General features: G+C 36.5%; 1 long non-coding RNA gene across 2 annotated transcripts in view; it reads left to right on the top strand.

Moving 5' to 3' along the window:
* The first annotated feature begins 339 nt into the window (after window positions 1-339).
* The window catches only part of LOC123331776, a 496,106-nt gene continuing 472,926 nt past the window's right edge, over window positions 340-23,519 (top strand). The window contains exons 1-2 of one of the 2 annotated variants that reach the window (XR_006548548.2): window positions 340-605; window positions 6,839-6,950. This is a non-coding gene — a long non-coding RNA (uncharacterized LOC123331776). The remainder of the gene's footprint in view (window positions 606-6,838; window positions 6,951-23,519) is intronic. The other variant, XR_006548547.2, reaches the window with a different exon arrangement.

Here is a 23,519-nt window from a genome sequence, read left to right as displayed (position 1 = left end):
TTTCATAACTTAAGCCAAATGTTCATGTTATTTTTTTAACTAAAAGAAGCATTTAAAACATTAAATAATAGATACTTAGATTTAGGTTCCAATAAAATTGGAATCACATTTTATAATATGACCAGTTCTTCAAAAATTGCTCTTGTATAACACCAGACAAATAATATTTCAAGATAAAGTTTAATTAAATGTGTTTTGTTAGAATTTTAATCTAATTTCTTTCATTTTCTTCTATAAGATTTTAAAATGTAAACATAAAAATGACACACTAACCAAGAGAAACTGTAATCCTTCCCATTGTTTTCAAGTGCTTATTCCTAGCTCATGCGAGTCTGTCAGCATGTTTTCAGTCTAATCTACCAAGGCCAGATGCACTCTGGAGGTATTTCTTAATGGAATTTTCAGGGGAGTCAATGCTGTTGTACAGTAGACTAAACAATTTGATGACCAGCACATTCAGAATATATATTATGTAACTTCAGAGAACTTGGGAAATGCAGAGGCTCCTTTCTAATGCTAAGCAGTATCTTTGGCCATCCTTTCTGAAGAAATAGAAAAAAGAATTTTGATGACTTATTTCCAGTTAGACAAACTGCAGATGAATGGTGAGTGTAAATTTATTTCTTTCAGCTATTACATCAGTAGGCTAAAAGCCTGTACAAAAAATATTCAGATGGACAGTAAGGAAGGCAAGATACAGCAGCTCGAAGCACTTGGCTGTCATTAATTTGTTAACAATTGTTCATGCATCAATATTATTAGATGATGTTATGGAAGGTAGATCAGGTCTCCATCCATTAACCAACTTATGAATATGACATTAAATTAGAAGAACTTTATTTTATGTTATTAAGTATGTATTAAAGCAGGTTAAGCTATGAACTATATGTTAAATAATGCCATATTTTAAATAATGTCCTGATTCATTTAAATGTTATGGCAAGAATAATATGTATCAGAATAAAATTTGATGTTGAACAGAGTTATTCTATTGTTGAAATAATTTTCTTTCTTTTATTTGATCATATTTACTATGTTTCTCATATTTCTCCATTGTTTGGTCTAGTGTGTCTTTTCTTACCTCATTTTTAATTCCTCTTGCTTTCCTAACACATTAATGGTGGTTTTAAAAGCAATCTCTCTATATTCCCAAAGTCTCTCCCTTGAATATCTTCAGCTACTTATTTTATTATTTTATTATTATATATATATAGCTGGTATATATATAGTATATACCAGCTATATATAGATAATAACCAAATATTAGACTTTTATTCTAGACTTTCCAGTGGCCAATTTCTAAGTCCCCTCTCTTTCTTTCCCTTTCCACTTAGTTTACTATTGAGTTTCAAAATATCATCTGAAGTATCTCATCAGTTTCTTCTCTCCCCTTCAGTATCCGTTGCTGTAGCCATAAACAAGATTGGTAAGAGCTATAGCTCTCCCCAGTGATAGCCAATAGAACTTTCTGCAGTATCTTTGTTGTCAGATATGGTAGCCATTAGGGGAGCTATTGAACACTTGAACTGTGGCTTATGCAATTGAGGAAGTGAAACTTTATTTAATTTTAATTGACATTAAATCTGTGCACATAAGGCTAGAAGCTACTGTATTGAACAGCACAGGTATAGATTGGTGTCAGAAGTTCCAAGATAAAGACTTCTGGATTTATCTTAAATCCAAGAAAGTATATATATCACTCTGCTGCTTAAAGACTTTCCATGTTTCCTCCTATGTTATTACATAGTTGGATTCCAAAGGCTCACATATAAGGTCCACGTTGATCTCATTCTATAACACTTTTCTAGTCAAGTTTACATTAAACTTGTCCTTCTATGCTGTAATCCATCCAAATTGAAATATTTTTGTTCTGAGTCCATGGCTTATGCCTTCTCCACACTCATAATTTGACTCATATTGTATTCTCCTCTAGAAATTCTTTGCCAAAACTGTGTTTCCAAATCATCTTAATTGTTTTTAAGAGAATTTCAAATGTATTTGGAATTTTAACAGCAGAATACATTTTGTGAAATTGTGTATAATGAAACCATTTCTCCACCAGTTACATCAGTGGACCAGAGCCAGTTTATTTCAGAAGCCCCAGGGTGCCTTAAGACTATTTGTCTCATTATCCCTGTTATTTTCCCCTTCAGGGAACTGTCCTTAATAAACATTATGTTTCTTCTGCTGGTTAGTTTTTTAAAAAATTATTATTCAATTTACTTAAGCTAAAAGAAAAAAATAAGTTCACCCATTTATCTGATCACACCTGCTACCTCTCTACTCCCAACCCTCACCTCTAGCTACCAGAGGCTGTTCTGTCTACGAGCTTGGTTTTTTGTTTTATTTTTAGATGCTGTATATAAGAGAGATCATATGGTATTTGTCTTTCTCTGTCTGACTCATTTCACTTAGCATAATGCCCTCAAGGTCTATGCATGTTGTTGCAAATGGCAAGATTTCATTCTTTTTTATGGCCGAGTAATATTCCACTGTGTACCTATACCACAATTTTTTCATTCATTTATTGATGGACACTTAGTTTTTTTCCATACCTTGGCTGTTATAAATAATACTGCAGTGAACGTAGGGGTGCATATCTTTTTGAGTTAGTGTTTTCGTTTTCTTCAGATAAAGACCCAGAAGTGGAATTGCTAGATTGTATTATAGTTCTATTTTTATTTTTTTGAGGAAACTTCATACTGTTTCCTGTAGTGTTGCATCAATTTACATTCTTACCAACAGTGTACAAGAGTACCCTTTTCTCTAATTTCTCTCCAACACTTGTTAATTCCTTTTTTTTTTCTTTTTGAATAACTTCCGTTCTGACAGGTATGAGGTGATATCTCATTATGTGGTTTTGATTTGCATTTCTCTGATTAGTGATATTGAGCATCTTTTCATGTACCCTTGGCTATTTCTATATCTTCTTTGGAAAACTGTCTATTTGGATCTTTTCCTCATGTTATAATGGAATTAACTGTTCAGTTTCAGCTGAAGCTGCCACTTATTTTATGAAGCTTTTCCCAATTTCCCCTGTTAAGAAAGCTCTCCCTCCACTGAATCAGTCTAGTTATCTGTCTTTATTTCCTCCTGCTGCTGCTGCTGCTAAGTTGCGTCAGTCGTGTCCGACTCTGTGCGACCCCATAGACGGCAGCCCACCAGGCTCACCCATTCCTGGGATTCTCCAGGCAAGAACATTGGAGTGGGTTGCCATTTCCTTCTCCAGTGCAAGAAAGTGAAAATGAAGTCGCTCAGTCGTGCCTGACTCTTAGTGACCCCATGGACTGCAGCCTACCAGGCTCCTCCGTCCATGGGATTTTCCAGGCAAGAGTACTGGAGTGGGTCACCAGTGCCTTCTCCACTATATCTGATTTGTTCCATAATCTTCAGTCTCTGGTCTACTGTCTAGTATATAGAAACATGCAAAATAATGGATTATCAAATGATTGGTTAACAATAACTGAATTAATGTGGAGTTTTGAATTTGCTACTCTTACTATCATCAGAGCATTTCAAATGCAAGTAATTACCTCATTAGATACATAAGAATTTATAAATGTATTTCATATATGGAAATGTGTTTTATTTTTATTTATATATATTCTCTCAAATATGGAAGTAGTCTCTTACAGCTAAAGGGTTTGCATATTTTATACAAATTGTTTTCTTTTTATGTGCATACATAGCACATATTTTTGTCTGATATGTCCTGAAAAAAGCAATTTTAATTTTTTAGTCTTCTGGATAATTGGCTCTGTTCTCCATTTTATTTTTCACATGTAGAGCAGTCTCAAACATCATAATTATATGCTACAAAGCAAAACATCATGTGAAAATATTTATTTGGAACCAGAATATTATGTTGAGAGAATTTTCCCACCATGAACATTTGTGTGCCATCTGTATTCAGTCCAAGCAAGTTGCTCATTACTATTAAGGAAACTTGGATAGTAGACCCTCTAACTCCTTGGAACTATTAAACTATAGCAGTTACCAATATAGTAAAACTAAGACGCTTTGATGCACTGTTTAATGTTTTGTGAACTTTCTCTGGAATATCCTGAGATGTTCACTTATTCCCTAAGAAACAGTCTCAGATAGTAAATAGGTATATTCATATTGGGCTTCCCTCATAGTTCTGTTGGTAAATCATCTGCCTGCAATGCAGGAGACTTGGGTTTGATTCCTGGGTCAGGAAGATCCCCTGGAGAAGGAAATGGCAACCCACTCCAGTATTCTTGCCTGGGGAATCCCATGGACACAGGAGCCTGGTGGGCACAGTCCATGAGATCGCAAGAGTCAGACACGACTTAGTGACTAAAGCACCACCATATTCATATTGTAAATACAAACCAAACAGTCTTTAATGCTTTTATTTCAGTGGTAAACTTTATATTTGTATGACTACAGAAATGAATGATTCTTGGGACTTTCCTGATGGTCCCATGGTTAAGATTCTGCATTTTTGCTGCAGAGGGTGTAGGTTCAATCCCTGGTCAGGAAACTAAGATCCCACATGCTGTATGAGTCTTCCAATAAAACAAAACAAACTCAAAATCTGTTGTAAACAGTATTAAACGACAGGCTGTACTAAGGATTAGACATTAGGCATTAGACAAGGTTCAGTTGCTAAAGAAGACTCATAGCACCAACATGTTATGACTTAAAAATGTGTCAGTTCCTTGCATGGAAAGGCCCCAACAAGGCACCAGCATTAAAGTCCAGATACACATGTTCCCCATCCTTTAGGCTTTCTATTTTGTTCCACTAATCTATATTTCTGTCTTTGTGCCAGTACCATACCGTCTTGATGACTGTGGCTCTGTGGCGGATTCATGTTGATGTATGGCAAAACCAATAAAATATTGTAAAGTAATTAACCTCCAATTAAAATAAATAAATTTACATTAAAAAAATAAAATTAAGCACATATTCTCTTAAAAAAAATAAATAAAGTACAGATACAGGTCACAGCCAGAGGCTTGCTCAGAGTAAGGGTGTGAGGAAACCAAGCTACTGGCCTCCCTCTGCAAAGGCCGTTACTAGGGCACACATTTTCTTTTAGACCAAGAACACAGTTTTCTCTTAAATTGAAAACCACTTACATGGGCACATAAAACCACAGAACCCAGGAACCCAAAATGGAGTCTCAACCAGAATTTCTTACGTCCCAGGGGTCCCGTAGGCATCTTCCTGATGCACAACCTGCCCCTATGGCCCTTTCCAGGTCCCTCACCAAGACCAGGTGCAAATCATCAGTCTTGCTTGTCAGTGAATATTGCTGACATGGTGATATATCACCCCAGATCTCCTCAGAACTACAGTTACAAAGCAACACTAGTAGTCCGTGCAGTTTGTACCCTGGCCAGGCTCAGGGCTGGGTGGGTATTTTTCTTATTGCAGGGCATTTTCAAACCTGGCAGGGGGGATTGACTCTCACAGTTCAGACACCTAATAACAGGAACCATTTCTTTCAATGTGTAAAAGTGACAAAGGATTAGTATTCAGAATATATGAGTCACTTGTAAACTAGAGGGAGAGAAACTCCAAACATATTTTTAAACACACACACATAAAAACTTACTAATGGTTTAGGAATGATGAAAAATACCAACAAAAAAACTTAGCAGATTGCAAAATTTTCAGAAGTCTGCTAGATACATTTCAATAAGAATCTGGGAAAACAAAGGCCTTCACAAGCTGCCATTAGTAGTGGAAAATGGTCCAGTCACTTAAAAGAGCAATTTGACAACCTTTACCACAGGGAAGGATGTTTCTACCTTAAGATTATTCATCTCCTAGGAATATACTTTATAAAAATTAGAAAACATAACATGGGAAACATTTGCATGATTATTTATTACAGCATTGCTTTTAATCATGAAAAATTAGAAACAATATAACCTATAAATAGAAAGTATAGATACATTAGTTACCTATTTTTAAATGGACTACTTAGTAGAGGTTAAAATGAATGAACATTCTTGTATCATGAGTCAGTGATGTAATATCATACAAACCCTGAATCGTGAATATGCTATTAATTCTAAAATTTTAAAACATAAAGCTGAGTGGAAATCAAATTACAGAAAGACACAAATTTTATTGCATCACTTATACACAATTAAAAACCAGATAAAATCTCATAATGCATTATTTGTGGGACCATTCAGATGTCATGAAATATAAAATTTAGGAAAGATGAACACCACCTTTTTTTTTGGATAGTAGTACTTCTATGGAGAAACTTAAATATTCTTAGTGAGGGGTCCAAAATGATTTATTTCTTTGAAAATAAGAACTTATGATAAATATGGCAGAAAGTTAACTACAGCATTTGGAAAATTAAAACTGTGCCTCCTAGAATTTAGGCAGTAGAGAGACAAGTGACAGACTTGCATCTGAAAAAAAGAAATCTATCAAATAGATATGGAGGCCACAGAGGTCACACTGCCTCCCCATCAAAAGTAAAAGAAAATAATAACTTTTAAAGTAGCCTAAAATGTGATAAAAATGGACTTCATGTGAAGAAACCTCTCTGGGCTTACCTTGGATTTTTCCTAAAATTACTGCCTGATTGGTTGTAGAATACAGCCCCAGCTTATGAATAGAAACTAAGTGAAGTGTCCTCAGCTCCCAGCGATAGTAGAGACATTTTCAAAGTCAAGAGTGATGAACTTCAATGGCTCCATTTGGAGTGCTTCTAAATAATTCTCACAGACACTAAAGAAACATTCCATGGAATAATAACTGGCATGAGGACTCTGCCATATTCAGAGGAAGTCATCAAGGAAATAGGTCTGTCATTCAAGTCAGTCTTTTCTTGATCCTGTAGGCTGCTTGTTTGGAGTGAGAATGAAGCAAAGGAAGTGAAATATGAGAAGGGGTAGAGATGACAAAGATGAAGAACCAGATAATACCCCAGGAGTGATGGAGGACTGGACCAGGTAAGAGACTCAGCTCTGAACTGAATGAGACTATGGAATTGATCATTACAATACAATGGGCATTTTAATTGTAAACTTGAGACTGTACCTTATGACTAAATGTGGCCAGATCCCTTTTCATTATTTAACAGTGATCGTAAAAGTTATGGGACCTGTTTGCAATTTCATCCTATGTGGGGGAAGAATTGGTCCTACAGAGTTGGTCTAAAGGGTCAGTGAGAGGAACAAATGTTTTATATTTATGCCTTAAGAGACACTAGTTGTACAATAAGTGGATCTTGTGGTTATTTTGTGAAAGACAAATACAGGACACAAAGGAACATGTGTCTTCTATAGAGCAGTTGTAATATAGACCTTAATCTGCTTGTCGATGATTTGTGAGCATCATTATAATAACCTAGAAGAGAAAGGTAGAATTTGGTGAATATATATATTATAAACTACTTCACAATTCTGATCTAACTAAAACTTGTAGCATTTTTCAGTTTTTTTGTGATAATCACTAATGTTACACATTGCAGTCCTATATATTTGTTTTGAGATGCCACATGTGGTATTGTCAGAAAATACCACAATGGAAACATGAAGGAGAATTGGGGAATCATTCATTTAACACAGGGACAAAGAATGTGTTGGTTGAGTCTAATTTTTACCTGAATCATTTAGATAAATTCCTCTATCTCCAGTGTTTGAGGCTTAAGTAAGAAGTTTGATTACTTTTGTGGGGGTGGGGAAGGGGATTGTTTCAAAGTTTTTGATTTTCTTATTTTCACTTGTCACAGTGTTTTTGTTTTCTAATGTGCAAATTCTCTGAAAGCCTATAATTTCCTCTACACAATTACAGTGAAGTATGACTGAGCAATTCAAGTGACCATTTGAGGTAATGGATTTGAGTTGCTACAAACTAGTTGAGTTAGAAGCTGTAATATTTAATGCAGCAATGCTCAGGGTGAACTTCTGTGTCACACAACTTTAAAGCCAGATGATGCTTATCTGAATAATTTGGATGATGTGATCTTTACTGCAAAGTGCCTACTATATGCAACATAACATTACATGACATCTAAGGGATCTTGACAAAGTTTGGAAAGATGAAACCTGTGAGGTCATAGTCTTTAACTACTAGCAAGATATGACATACCAGCTGCTGAGTAAAGCCAGAATGTATGTTCTTTCTATAGGGTTGGATGATTAGCAGTAGAGTGATTTATATCAAAATGTCAACATGAGTTCCCAAACTTGTGTCTACTAAGCACTCTCTATCCCATATTGCTACATATAATATCCTGTTTCTCTCCCTCTAGAGACATGACCAGTGCCCCAGGAGGCATTTGATGGTTTAACCAGAACGTTAAGTGACTTTTGAATTCCTTAGAATTGACTGATCACGTACTCTAATCAGTAACACTTTTCTAAGTGTGCATCACACACACCCATGTTCTTTTAATTTATAATTTATACTTATACTAATGTTCTAGTACATTATGTTCATTACTCAACATAAACCAATACTAGAAATGTAAGATTTTTGAGTAAAGATTAAATAACCATTATTTCTGCAAAGATATTTTACAAGAGTCTTCAGCCTTAGATTCCAGCTTTGAAATTCTTAATTGCTGTTTTTTTTTTCCTCTTTTTTTCTTTTTTCTTTTTTTTAAATTTTATTTTATTTTTAAACTTTACATAATTGTATTAGTTTGAAGGGGAAAAAATTAATAAGATGCCATAAGTGCTTCAGTGTGTGTTGCCCCAATGTGATTTCATTCTGGAAGTCCACTGAAAGTGGAATTCAGTAACCAGGGGAATGTTATGTGACAGAAATTAGGCAGTCTTCAAAAACAATCCATGTAGCTGATGTAAATGTATGCATGCTATGCTATGCTAAGTCACTTCAGTCGTGTCCGCTCTGTGTGACCCCATAGACGGCAGCCACCAGGCTCCCCCGTCCCTGGGATTCTCCAGGCAAGAACACTGGAGTGGGTTGCCATTTCCTTCTCCATTGCATGAAAGTGAAAAGTGAAAGGGAAGTCACTCAGTCGTGTCCGACTCTTAGCGACCCCATGGACTGCAGCCCACCAGGCTCCTCCATCCATGGGATTTTCCAGGCAAAAGTACTGGAGTGGGGTGCCATTGCCTTCTCCGAATGTATGCATAGATCAAGCAAATTTTGAGAACAAATGTCTGGTGCCATAGGGTTGTGTTCATGAAATGCATTGCAAAAGAAAATATTAAAACACTTTCCTGGCTCAAAGATGTAGAAATGAACACTGTCATAGAGCATTTGTGGGACAAACACAGAGGGGATTTTCCATTACACCACAATTGTTGTGGCTTCCCTGATGGTGTTGGTGATAAAGAACCTGCCTGTCAATGCAGGAGGCATAAGAGATGCGGGTTCGATCTCTAGGTCAGGAAGATCCCCTGGAGGAGGCATGGCAACCCACTCCAGCATTGTTGCCTGGAGAATCCCCATAGACAGAGGAGCCTGGTGGGCTATAGTTCATGGGGTTGCAAAGAGTCGGACACAACTGAAGTGACTTAGCACACATGGAGCTTTGTTGTAATTAACTTGCAAGAGGCAACAAAGGTAAAGTCAATGATTTCAACATAAAGAGAGCTTTTCTGTCCTGTAAAGGGCTTCCTGGTAGCTCACTCAGTCAAGAATTTGCCTGCAATGCAAGAGACAAGGGTCTGATCCCTGGGTCACGAAGATCCCCTGGAGAAGGAAATTGCAAGCCACTCCAGTATTCTTGCTTGGAAAATCCTATATAGAGAGGAACCTGGCAGGCTACAGTCCATGGGGTGGGGGTGGGGGGTGGGTGGGTCACAAGAGTCGGACATGACTTAGCAACTAAACCACCACCACCACTTATCCTCTAAAGGTAGGATGAAAATCCAGCAACTAAACCACCACCACCACTTATCCTCTAAAGGTAGGATGAAAATCCACTTTAATGATCCCTTGCTCAGACGAATACTTAGGGCAAATGGGAGCATCTGTAACCCAGGGCTTAGGAGACAGAAACAAACATGTCCCAGTAACCAGACACATAGATTCATGTGTTGGATCATAACCATGTTGGATCATTCAAGCGTTTGCAAAGGTATACAGTGGCTTTTAAGGACAACCATAGCTGTTCAATTCTTTATTAAGTGTAGAGACTGGAAACTCCTTTAACTTACTAGAAAGATCATGACAAAAGGTAGCCTTTTCCATGCAAAGTTGCAAGGGATGGTGGAAAAAAGGAAAATAATAAAAGGAATCATTTCTCTTGGTTATTCCTTGAGGAAGGTCTCAACTCTTTGTTGAAGAGGGAATGGAAGTTAAAATAGGAATACTGCTGCAGCTCTGCACAGTACTGCTGGAACCCGAGTTCCAAAAGAAATACATGTGTACCAGGGAGAAAGAATTTTATGTGAAAATATAATCTGGGGTAAGCATTCACAAACTATATGGTCTGTGGGTCAAATCTGATCCTTGCACCAGTTTGTGTTAACAAAATTCTATTGAAACACCCATTTATCTCCGTATTGTCTGTGACACATTTCACAGTATAATAGCAGAGTTGACTAGCTACAACAGAAACAATGTTTCTTACAGAGCCTAAAATATTTATCCTCTGACCCTTTACAGAAAAAGTTTTCTGATATATAGGCACTGGGGTTTGATATATACCATTAAAGTTTCTGAAAAGACTTGTAATTAATATAAACATTTAATGAGTAAATATTCATTTATTTTATAGGAAAAATAAGTTGCATATATGTAAGTATTTCCCTGGGTATTTTATCCTGAAGGTCTGTGTTATATATGTGTGTATAAAACCATTTAGTAGACAACACATAGTACATTCTAGAATGTAAATTCAGCCATTCTTCATCAGTCACTGGGACTCTATTCTCAGTTTACTTTTTTAAAAATTAACTAATGTATTTTAATTGGAGGCTAATCACTTTACAATATGGTACTGGTTTTTGCCGTACACTGACATGAATCAACCGTGGGTGTACATGTGTTCCCCATCCTGAACCCCCCTCCCACCTTCCGCCCCATCCCATCCCTCAGGGTTGTCCCAGTGCACCGGCCCCGAGTGCCCTGTCTCATGCATCAAACCTGGACTGGTGATCTATTTCACATATGGTAATATACATGTTTCAATGCTATTCTCTCAGGTCATTCCACCCTCGCTTTTTCCCACAGAGTCCAAAAGTCTGTTCTTTACATCTGTGTCTCCTTTGCTGTCTATCATATAGGGTCATTGTTACCATCTTTCTAAATTCTATATATATATATATATGCATTAATATACTGTATTGGTGTTTTTCTTTCTGGCTTACTTCACTCTGTATAATAGGCTCCAGTTTCATCTACCTCATTAGAATTAATTCAAATGCATTTTAATAGCTGAGTAATATTCCATTGTGTATATGTACCACAGCTTTCTTATCCATTCGTCTGCTGATGTACATCTAGGTTGCTTCCATGTCCTAGCTATTATAAACAGTGCTGCAACGAACATTGGGGTACACGTGTCTCTTTCCATTCTGGTATCCTCGGTGTGTATGCCCAGCAGTGGGATTGCTGGGTCATATGGCTGTTCTATTTCCAGCTTTTAAGGAATCTCCATACTGTTCTCCATAGTGGATGTACTAGTTTGCATTCCCACCATCAGTGTAAGAGGGTTCCCTTTTCTCCACACCCTCTCCAGCATTTATTGTTTGTAGACTTTTGGATAACAGCCATTCTGACTGGTGTGAGATGGTACCTCATTGTGGTTTTGATTTGCATATCTCTGATAATGAGTGATGTTGAGCATCTTGTCATGTGTTTGTTAGCCATCTGTATGTCTTCTTTGGAGAAATGTCTGTTTAGTTCTTTGGCCCATTTTTTGATTGGGTCATTTATTTTTCTGGAGTTGAGCTGTAGGAGTTGCTTGTATATTCTCGAGATTAATTCTTTGTCAGTTGCTTCATTTGCTATTATTTTCTCTCATTCTGAAGGCTGTCTTTTCACCTTGCTTATAGTTTCCTTCATTGTGCAAAAGCTTTTAAGTTTAATTAGGTCCCATTGGTTTATTTTTGCTTTTATTTCCTTTACTCCAAGAGGTGGGTCATAGAGGATCCTGCTATAATGTATGTCGGAGAGTGTTTTGCCTATGTTTTCCTCTTGGAATTTTATAGTTTCTGGCCTTACATTTAGATCTTTAATCCATTTTGAGTTTATTTTTCTGTATGGTGTTAGAAAGTGTTCTAGTTTCATTCCTTTCCAAGTGGTTGACCAGTTTTCCCAGCACCACTTGTTAAAGAGATTGTCTTTTCTCCATTGTTTATTCTTGCCTCCTTTGTCAAAGATAAGGTGCCAATAGGTGCGTGGATTTATCTCTGGGCTTTCTATTTTGTTCCATTGATCTATATTTCTGTCTTGGTTCCAGTACCATACTGTCTTGATGACTGTAGCTTTGTAGTATAGCCTGAAGTCAGGCAGGTTGATTCCTCCAGTTTCATTCTTCTTTCTCAAGATTGCTTTGGCTATTCGAGGTTTTTTGTATTTGCATAAAAATTGTGATGTTGTTTGTCCTAGTTCTGTGAAAAATACCGTTGGTAGCTTGATAGGGATTGCATTGAATCTATAGATTGCTTTGGGTAGTATACTCATTTTCAATATATTGATTCTTCCAATCCATAAACATGGTATATTTCTCCATCAATTTGTGTCCTCTTTGATTTCTTTCATAGTGTTTTATAGTTTTCTATATATAGGTCTTTTGTTTCTCCAGGTAGATTTATTCCTAAGTATTTTATTCTTTTTGTTGCAATGGTGAATGAAATTGTTTCCTTAATTTCTCTTACTATTTTCTCATTGTTAGTGTATAGGAATGCAAGGGATTTCTGTGTTAATTTTATATCCTGCAGCTTTACTATATTCATTGATTAGCTCTAGTAATTTTCTGGTGGAGTCTTTAGGGTTTCCTATGTATAGGATCATGTCATCTGCAAACAGTGAGAGTTTTACTTCTTCTTTTCCAATCTGGATTCCTTTTATTTCTTTTTCTTCTCTGACTCCTGTGGCTAAAACTTCCAAAACTATGTTGAATAGTAGTAGTGAGAGTGGGCACCCTTGTCTTGTTCCTGACTTGAGGGGAAATGCTTTCAATTTTTCACCATTGAGGTTAATGTTTGCTGTGGGTTTATCATATATGGCTTTTATTATGTTGAGGTATGTTCCTTCTATTCCTACTTTCTGGAGGGTTTTTTTCATAAATGGATGTTGAATTTTGTCAAAGGCTTTCTCTGCATCTATTGAGATAATCATATGGTTTTTATCTTTCAATCTGTTAATGTGGTATATCACGTTGATTGATTTGCAAATATTGAAGAATCCTTGCATCCCTGGGATACAGCCCACTTGGTCATGATGTATGATCTTTTTAATATGTTGTTGGATTCCATTTGCTAGAATTTTGTTAAGGATTTTTGCATCTATGTTTATCAGTGATATTGGCCTGTAGTTTTCTTTTTTTATGGCATCTTTGTCTGGTTTTTGTATTAGGGTGATGGTGGCCTCATAGAATGAGTTTGGCAGTTTACCTTCCTCTGTAATTTTCTGGAAGTGTTGAGCAGAATAGGTGTTAGCTCTTCTCTAAATTTTTAGTAGAATTCACCAGTAAAGCCATCTGGTCCTGGGCTTTTGTTTGTTGGAAAATTTTTGATTACAGTTTCAATTTCCATGCTTGTAATGGGTCTGTTAAGATTTTCCATTTCTTCCTGGTTCAGTTTTGGAAGGTTATACTTTTCTAAGAATTCATCCATTTTTTCCAAGTTGTCCATTTTATTCACATATAGTTGCTGATAGTAGTCTCTTATGATCCTCTGTATTTCTGTGTTGTCTGTTGTGATCTCTCCATTTTCATTTCTAATTTTGTTGATTTGATTCTTCTTCCTTTGTTTCTTGATGAGTCTGGCTAATATTTTGTGTTTGAAAACTTCTTCTTCACGACTCCCTCCCCGGAATGGATCTCCATCCCTAACTCCTTTGTCTCTCTATTTGTCTTTTATATTTTGTCCTACCTCCTTTTGAAGAGAATGGGCTGCATTTCTGGGTGCATAGTGTCCTCCACCAGCATTCAGAAGTTGTTTTGTGGAAGTTGCTCACCATTCAAATGATCTTTTGATGAATTTGTGGGGGAGAAAGCGTTCCCCCTATCCTATTCCTCTGCCATCTTAGGACCGCCCCTGGATTCAGTCTTAAATTGCCAAAAGAAGAAGTGGAGTTGTTTTGTGGTTTAAGAAATTATCCAGTTGGAGACTGCTGTATTTTGAATGAGGCATTCACGAAGCTTTAGAATCTCTCCTTTCACATGAATGGACAATTCTCCAAAAAGGGACTCCAAATGGGTGCTAAACTATCACATTAGTGTGTTCACAGTGCCTCCTCAGGATTCTAGGCCTATGCTTCTGAGGAGAGCAGGATCTGTGAGACACCAGACTCTCCTCAGTTTACTTTTATGTGGTAGTATTTTAATTTTAACTTCTCTAATAAATGACAGTGTTGATACTCTTTCACATGCTTATTTGATACATAAATATCTTTACTGATAGTGTCTGTTAAATGTTTCATTCACTTTTAATTGGATTGCTTTATTTAAAAAATGTTTTGAAATATAGTTGATTTATAATGTTGTGTTAGATTCAGATGTACAGCAAACTGAGTCAGTTATACATACACATATATCCAGTCTTTTTTAGATTCTATTCCCATAGGTCATTATAGAGTATTGAGTAGGGTTCCCTGTGCTATATAGTAGGTACTTATTACTTACCTATTCTATATATGAGTATGTATATGTCAATCCCAATCTCTCAATTTATCACTCCCCCGCCCATTTTTCCCCCCTGGTAACCACAGGTTTGTTTTCTGTGTCTGTGACTCAACTTCTGTTTTATAAATAGGTTCATTTGTATTGTTTCTTTAGATTCCACACATAAGTGATCTCATATGATCTTTGTCTTTGTCTGAGTTACTTCCTCAGTATGACAGTCCCTAGGTATTCTCAGTTTTAAATTGAATTTCCTCTCCAGTGGTACACCATTTGGGTATTTCTTCAGACACAAGGAGCTTAGAATATTATCCAGTTAAAAAGACCTATTAAGATTTTTGCAGACAGAGAAGCAAATAAAGTAAGAAACCAGTTTCCCCAAAAGGTTGTATTAACTGTTTTTGTCCTGAAAACTTTTGTGTTACTTTTCATATATATATATATCACCTGTCCAGGGCACAGAAGATCATAAGCCATTCAGCCCAGCTTTTATTTCACTTTAGAGTTTATCTCTCTCAGAAGTCCATTCCAAATAATTTACCTGGACATGTATTTTTGCAGTTGGAATATAATACTTCTTTGCATCTCTTTCCATCTCAAAATATCATTGTCTTGCCCTTTTTCTTTTCTTTTTTTTTTAATAATATTTCATGTCAGTAAACAAGAATGATCTTTTTCACATTGATTTTCTCTCCACTAGCTACTTTTACTATCAGAGATAGAGTTTTGAGGAGATAACCTTCCTGTATTGTGTGATTAAGGAAATAGATATACAGTGTTCACAGTAAACAACTTGATAAGAAATTTGATCCAACTTTTCTGTCCCAATCTGCATCATTTCTTGTTTCAGTTCAGCTTTAAAAAGTTTATTCCTTTGAATCATTGTCTTAAATAGGTTGTCTAAAGATTAATGTGCCACTAGTGGGGCTGACTCCATAATATCTTGCTATGAGTTAACAAAAATGAGAGAGAGCCTGAGGAACTAGTGGGTGTTGGAGCAGAAGTTTCAACAAAAATGAGGAAGGTGGCAGGATAAAGCCCAGGATATGGTGGGTAGCAAGCAGGTGATGGGTACAGGGATGAACGGATAGCACGGAAAAACTGACGATGTCAGTAGAAATAACATACAATCTTCTCCCACTTTACAATCTTACCTAGGGCCAGATCCGCCCATAAATTCAGTATACTGACTATTATTTTCATCAGAGAGAAAGAGAGTATGGGAGAGAAACAATAGATAGGAGAAGGAAGAAGAGGAGGAATAATGGAAGGAAGGAGGATAAGAGAAGAGAAAGAAGAAACCCTGCCTATGTGTAGTTGCTAGATGTCTTAGGAATTTCTAACAGATGGGTCTAAATGACTATTTCCTATCCTGGGACTTTATGGTTTTGCTTTTCTGGATCCCCTTTTAGGTGGCTCAGATGGTAAAGAATCTGCCTGCAATGCAGCAAGCCCGGGTTCAATCCCTGGGTTTGGGAAGATCCCCTGGAGGAGGGTATGGCAACCCACTCCAGTATTCTTGCCTGAGAAACTACCCTCGTGGCTCAGATGGTAAAGAGTCCACCTGCAATGCAGCAGGCCCAGATTCCATCCCTGAGTTGGAAGATTCCCTGGAGGAGAGCATGGCAACCCACTCTAATATTCTTGTCTGGAGAATCCCATGGATAGAGGAGCGTTGTGGGCTGCATTCTATGGGTGGCAAAGAGTCAGCCACGACTAAGTGACTCTGTTCACTTTATCAGTTCAGTCACTCAGTTGTGACTAAATCATTATTTATGTAGTTTCTTCAGAAGGGTATTGTCCTAAGTGAGATAACTTTGGCAGAGTGATAGAACTGTTACATTTCTTAGCATTCTTGGGTTATGGCTGAAAAATTTCCCATAAACATATACTAAATGTAGGGTAAAATAGAACGCTCTGGGCCCTTGGAAGTATCTCATTGCACAAAGAATAAATGAAAGGGGGAGTTATCTGACACGGTAACAAAAAGCATAGCATCAGGGAAACAGTGAACCATTAGCTACACCTTTCTTTGTTTTTTATTTTTAGTCTAAAAACTTATTTGACAGTCTATACTCAGGAAAATCTTGATGTTCACTCTTGCCATCTCCTGTTTGACCACTTCCAATTTGCCTTGATTGGAAAAGACAATTTGCCTTGATTGGAAAACTCAGCAGTGGTCACAGGACTGGAAAAGGTCAGTTTTCATTCCAATGCCAAAGAAAGGCAATGCCAAAGAATGCTCAAACTACCGTACAATTGTACTCATCTCACATGCTAGTAAAATAATGCTCAAAATTCTCCAAGCCAGGCTTCAACAGTATGTGAACCGTGAATTTCCAGATGTTCACACTGGATTTAGAAAAGGCAGAGGAACCAGAGATCAAATTGCCAACATCCATTGGATCATCTAAAAAGCAAGAGAGTTCCAGAAAAACATCTATTTCTGCTTTATTGACAATGTCAAAGCCTTTGACTATGTGAACCACAACAAACCGTGGAAAATTCTTAAAGATATGGGAATACCAGACCACCTGACCTGCCTCTGGAGAAATCTATATGCAGGTCAGGAAACAATAGTTAGTACTGGGCATGGAACAACAGACTGGTTCCAAATAGGGAAAGGAGTACATCAAGGCTGTATATTGTCACCTTGTTTATTTAACTTATATGCAGAGTACATCATGAGAAATGCTGGTCTGGATGAAGCACAAGCTAGAATCAAGATTGCCAGGAGAAATATCAATAAACCTCAGATATGCAGATGACACCACTCTTATGGCAGAAAGCGAAGAAGAGCTAGAGTCTCTTGATGAAAGAGGAGAGTGAAAAAGTTGGGTTAAAACTCAACATTCAGAAAACTAAGATAATGGCATCCAGTCCCACCACTTCTTGGCAAATAGATGGGGAAGCAGTAGAATCAGTGAGAGACTTTATTTTGTGGGGCTCCTTGGAAGAAAAATTATGACCAACCTAAAGAGCATATTAAAAAGCAGAGACATGGCCAACAAAAGTCCGCCTAGTCAAGGCTATGGTTTTTCCAGTGGTCATGTATGGAATTTGGCAAAACTAGTACAATTTTGTAAAGTTTAAAAATAAAATAAAATTAAAAAAAAATAAATAAAAAATAAAAATAAAGAAAGCTGAGCACCGAAGAACTGATGCTTTTGAACTGTGGTATTGGAGAAGACTCTTGAGAGTCCCTTGGACTGCAAGGCGATCCAACCAGTCCATCCTAAAGGAAATCAGTCCTGAATGTTCATTGGAAGGACTGATGCTGAAGCTGAAACACCAGTACTTTGGCTACCTGATGCAAAAAACTGACTCATTGGAAAAACCCTGATGCTGGGAAAGATCGAAGACAGGAGGAGAAGGGGATGACAGAGGATGAGATGATTTTGTGGCATCACCAACTCAATGGACATGAGTTTGAGTAAACTTTGGGAGTTGGTGATGGACAGGGATGCCTGACAAGCTGCAGTCCATGGGGTCACAGAGTTGGATGTGACTGAGTGACTGAACTGAACTGACTCAGGAAAATAATCTCACCCCTCAAATAACCATTAAATATTTATATCAAGTTAGATTGCATTTATAGAAAAGTATCATGAAATGAAAGGTAGGCAGCTTTAATGAGAGGAATATTTTATTGATTTACTTGTGCATATCTGTCACAGCCTTGTGTCACAGAGGTTCAGTGCTACCTTGTGGCTATTCATTGACCCAGAGTAGTACATTTGTCCCTCAGTGGATCATCAGCTAGGAATGGTTCTTAGAGTACAGAATGACTATAGTGGTAGAAGAGGAGATAAAGTAAGTGTTGTGAAACCCTCAGAGAGGATGTACTTGACTATAAGCATGTTAATGTAAATTATCCTATTATATTCTATTCTCTGTTGTCCCAATGAAAATTGTGCTATTTCAGTCCACCAATCAATGCTTAGCTGTGCTTTTAGATATTCTACTTTATCTGAATATTCTTTTCTTCTTTTCTCCCATTTTTTTAATGAAGCCTTCGGGAAAAAAAATTACATTATTAACTTACTGTGCCTTGGTAGCAGTTACTGTGAATTCAAATGCACATTTAACTTAAAATAAAAATTAAAAATATATAAAATGATTATATTTCTTTATGCAAATTTATTTTCTTTCTTGCTAAAAAGGTTTAGTTATTGCTTTTGCTTTAGATGGAACACAAATGAGGCATGAGAGCTCCCGTTTCTTTTTCACGGTTGAAAACAACATTGAGTATTAGCACAGTCATTAATATTATATAAAATCTCTAGTTCAGTAGGTTATTGATTTGTGTGATACCACACAACAAAGAAAGTGACTATTTGAAAGAGCCTACAGCTGAACTGTGATAATAGTCATTATAGATTCTTGGCTTGAACTAATAAACAGGTATTAAGTTATGTTTTTAGGACTTTGAGCTGCTTTTTATGTTGCTACATGGATGATTAGTGAAACAATTCAATGCACACAGTTTCATTATTCTCTTTATCTGGTAAAACTGATTATGAAGTCAAATAAATTTGGCAAAACTAATACAATTATGTACAGTTTAAAAATAAAATAAAATTTTAAAAAAAATAAACTTTAATTTTATATTGGAAAAATTTTTAAGCCATCACTCTTCAGATGTGATCCAAAGCCATAACCAGGGAATTCATAGGAAGAGTGTATTCACATTAATAATCTATTATTTATGTAAAGTTGAACTGATACTGTCATTTAGAGCAAATATTTGTTAGTATGAAAAATGACTCAATGTCATTGAAACGATGATCTTTTAAAAAACAGTTACATATTGAAATTTTAATTTTATTTTTTGTAAACAGTCTAAGGAAATACATGTTGAATTCATAGTTTTATGAACATATTCTCAGTCACAGTGAAATAATGGTTCCAGTAGAAAACAGTATTTTGAAAAGTAATTCTCATGCTAAGCATATCAAATCAGCAAATGCAGTGCATTTCAGTGTCTGGTATCTGTGTTTTTCCTTTCTCAGATTTGGTATTTCCAACTTGTCTTGGTATAGTAATATGAGACCAGTTTGGATACTACAGACCAAAGGGAAGCAATTTTTCCCCCGGAGGATATTTGACTATATCTGGAGACTTTTGGGTAGTCACAATTTCTAAAATACTTCTAGAAAGCCTATTATACACTTAATACATCTGAAACCAGACTAACCACATTTCAGATGTTCAATAGCCACTTGTAATTGGTGACTACTTGTAGTGATCAGAATAGCTTGCCTGTATTCTCACCTTTATTCACCCATATCTTATGTACAGAAAAAAACTAATAAGGATCTGTTCTGAGTTGTGCCACCAAGTGTGACCAGTATGTTCTTCTATTTAGCAAAGGAATTTGTTCATCCAAGGATTCTATTAAGATTAAAACTTTCATATTAATGTTATATCCCATCTTGAAAATTACCACTTTTTATGATTTTTAGTCACAAAATCCGAAGGATTATCAGGAGGATGTGGTACAACCTCCATTTTAGTCCATCAGTTCTTGTACTTACAGTGTCAAGCCCATTGAGCTGTATCACCTGTATCTCTATCACAGCCTAAAGTCAGTTTAATAATATTAAAAGGGGAGGTACTTTTCTGAGAGGAATCTTAAATAGTATTTTTCATTTACTTGAAGGAATTCTTGTATACAAAAACAGACAAAATATTTAAGTAGACTTCTCTCATTTAAAATTAAATAGACTATTCTTGCGATTTACTCCCATTTAATGTGACACTGGAGTGCTCATTTGTATTTTCATGAGGATGATGAATCTGTGATTAATGACTTATAAATGATATTATGTCAAAATTTAAAGGACAAGTATTATGGAATTAACTTTACTCTGGGCAAATAAGCAATAAATTAGGGTTATTGTCTGAGTAGCCAGACAGTGCTAACCAGAATCTTGGTATTTTTTGGAGAAAGTTGAAAATGCATCTCTCCTTAGCTTTTATTCTCCTGTAAAATATAGGGCTGTCATAAATATAACATAAACATAACAAGTATCATTTTAATTGCTACTTTGAAAGAGTAAAGCAACCTCAAAATATTAATAAAATAGTGTACTCTCCCACAGAAAGCGTAAACAAATTGTTTAGATGATTTAATCTACTGTTGAAAACTCCCGTACTACTATATATGGCACCTGCGATGAATTTGAAGAACACATATTTTGGTCGAAGTAACTTAATTTTGGTGCCTTTCTTCCCATGGAATCTCTCTCAAATGGCCAGGAACTTGGGGGAATTTCTGTTTCTGGTTCAAAGAGGTGGCTTCACACTTGGCAATTTGAGGTGTGGTTGATACAATAGCAAAGTCTTTGAATTTCTCTAAAACACATTAAGAAATTTCTCCACTCACAAATGATGGGAATCTTAGAATTGAAGAGAACAGATTGTCAAATGAAACATGATGGTAGGTGATAGAATTTGTTGAAATAGAGTTATCCTTCATTAATTGTTGCTGAAATGCACCATCTGCTTTAAAAGAATAATCATTTGTGGCATATCATCTTGATATGCCATTCATATGGCGTATGTGTCATTCATGACACATTCATGAGAAAATTAGTTTATGTTTGAACATCCACTTCAGTTCAGTTCAATTCAGTTCAGTTGCTCAATCATGTCTGACTCTTTGTGACCCCATGAATCACAGCACGCCAGGCCTCCCTGTCCATCACCAACTCCCAGAGTCCACCTGAACCCATGTCCATTGTGTCAGTGATGCCATCCAACCATCTCATCCTCTGTCGTCCCCTTCTCCTCCTGCCTTCAATCTTTCCCAGCATCAGAGTCTTTTCCAATGATTCAGCTCTCCGCATCAGGTGGCCAAAGTATTGGAGTTTCAGCTTCAACATCAGTCCCTCCAATGAACACCCAGGACTAATCTCCTTTAGGATGGACTGGTTGGATTTCCTTTCAGTCCAAGGGACTCTCAAGAGTCTTTTCCACCACCACAATTCAAAAGCATCAATTCTTCAGTGCTCAGCTTTCTTTATATAGTCTGACTCTCACATCCATACATGTCCACTGGAAAAACCGTAGCCTTGATTAGACGGACCTTTGTTGGCAAAGTAATGTCTCTGCTTTTTAATATGCTGTCTAGGTTGCTCATAACTTTCCTTACAAGCAGTAAGCATCTTTTAATTTCATGGCTGCAATGATAATTCCTCAATGATTTTGGAGCCCAGAAAAATAAAGTCAGCCACTGTTTCAACTGCTTCCCCATCTATTTGCCATGAAGTGATGGGACCAGATGCCATGATCTTCGTTTTCTGAATGTTGAGCTTTAAGCCAACTTTTTCACTCTCTTCTTTCACTTTCATCAAGAGGCTCTTTAGTTCTTCGCTTTCTGCAATAAGGGCGGTGTCATCTGCATATCTGAGGTTATTGATATTTCTCCTGGCAATCTTGATTCCAGCTTGTGTTTCTTCCAGCCCAGTGTTTCTCATGATGTTCTCTGCATATAAGTTAAATAAGCAGGGTGACATTATACAGCCTTGACATACTCCTTTTCCTATTTGGAACCAGTCTGTTGTTCCATGAACATCCACTTACTAGAGTCATTAATTTTGTATATTTGGCCAGTATGCTAGGGCAATAATACAGTGGGTGATCTACCTTTCAGCCAGATAATCTGTTCGATCTGGTAGGGAATGACTCCTTCAGTTCTTTCAGATTTCTTGGGTAAAGAGAATGAAGATATGTCTTGCCAGTGAAGTTATATCAGAGGTATAGTACTGGTCAAATTGATATCTAAATGCTTGAAATATTTGGGGGAAGCTAAGTTTCTTAAATGTCCATTGTAAGCCTTTGACAGTTATCTTTCAAGTAGGCTGCTATGTGCATAAATAGTATTCTTGCCCAAAAAATATAAAATGGTTTGTGTTTTATAAGCAGGTAATCAAGAACAGTGTGATAGGTAATATTAGTGACTCAGTATTTTACCTTAGATGTAATACATTCATTTCTTCATAGCATGTGAATCGAAATATGTTCTAGGCAAATGATAATAGTAGACAATATACTAAATATTTGAGTCTGTTCCTTTAAGGGTCACCTAAAACATCTTCGTATCTTTTTCAATTCCTTCTCAATAATCTAATGATTGATTCTCATTCTGTAATGTGGAAGTTATTCATTTTAGCTTGAATATCTTTGGCAGGTGTTTCTATCTAATTCCCCCTTAACTATTCCCTTCCTTTTAGAAGACAAGCATGCTTAAGGGAAATGACTATCTTTGATTCTTCTAAATAATTTTTCTCAAATCTAGCACTCTTAATCAGTATTGGTTTTAATGAAACTGAATACTATATACTATTCCCCATTTTGAGATTAATTGCCTGTTACACATTAAGGAAAGAGTTTAATACACAACACATTTTTCAAAGAGAAATCAGCCAGATGGATTTTTTTTCCATTTCAGTGGTTGACACACTTTTATATTTATTCCACGTGGCATGTGCTCTTTCTGTCACATCTCTCACTTTAATGAGTTGATAATGTCACCAAATGGTTTTTGGCTATATCAGAACCAGTATGTGTAGGAAGTAACTAGAATTCCCTTATGAATACCTGCAAATGTCAAAAGAGTTTCTATGGCGGCATTAAGGGAAAAGAGAACATCTGAGTTAGTGAAAAAAGGGAAGACACACTTTCTGGTAGATCTGTGATAGAAAGTACTTTGGATGGTGCAGTCTCTTCTTCAGAAACACAGGAAGCA

The sequence above is a fragment of the Bubalus bubalis genome, chromosome X (genome assembly GCF_019923935.1).
Source record: "Bubalus bubalis isolate 160015118507 breed Murrah chromosome X, NDDB_SH_1, whole genome shotgun sequence".
NCBI classification, from domain to species: Eukaryota; Metazoa; Chordata; class Mammalia; order Artiodactyla; family Bovidae; genus Bubalus; species Bubalus bubalis.
The sequence above is the reverse complement of the archived record's forward strand: the minus strand, read 5'-3'. Positions and strand labels throughout refer to the sequence as shown.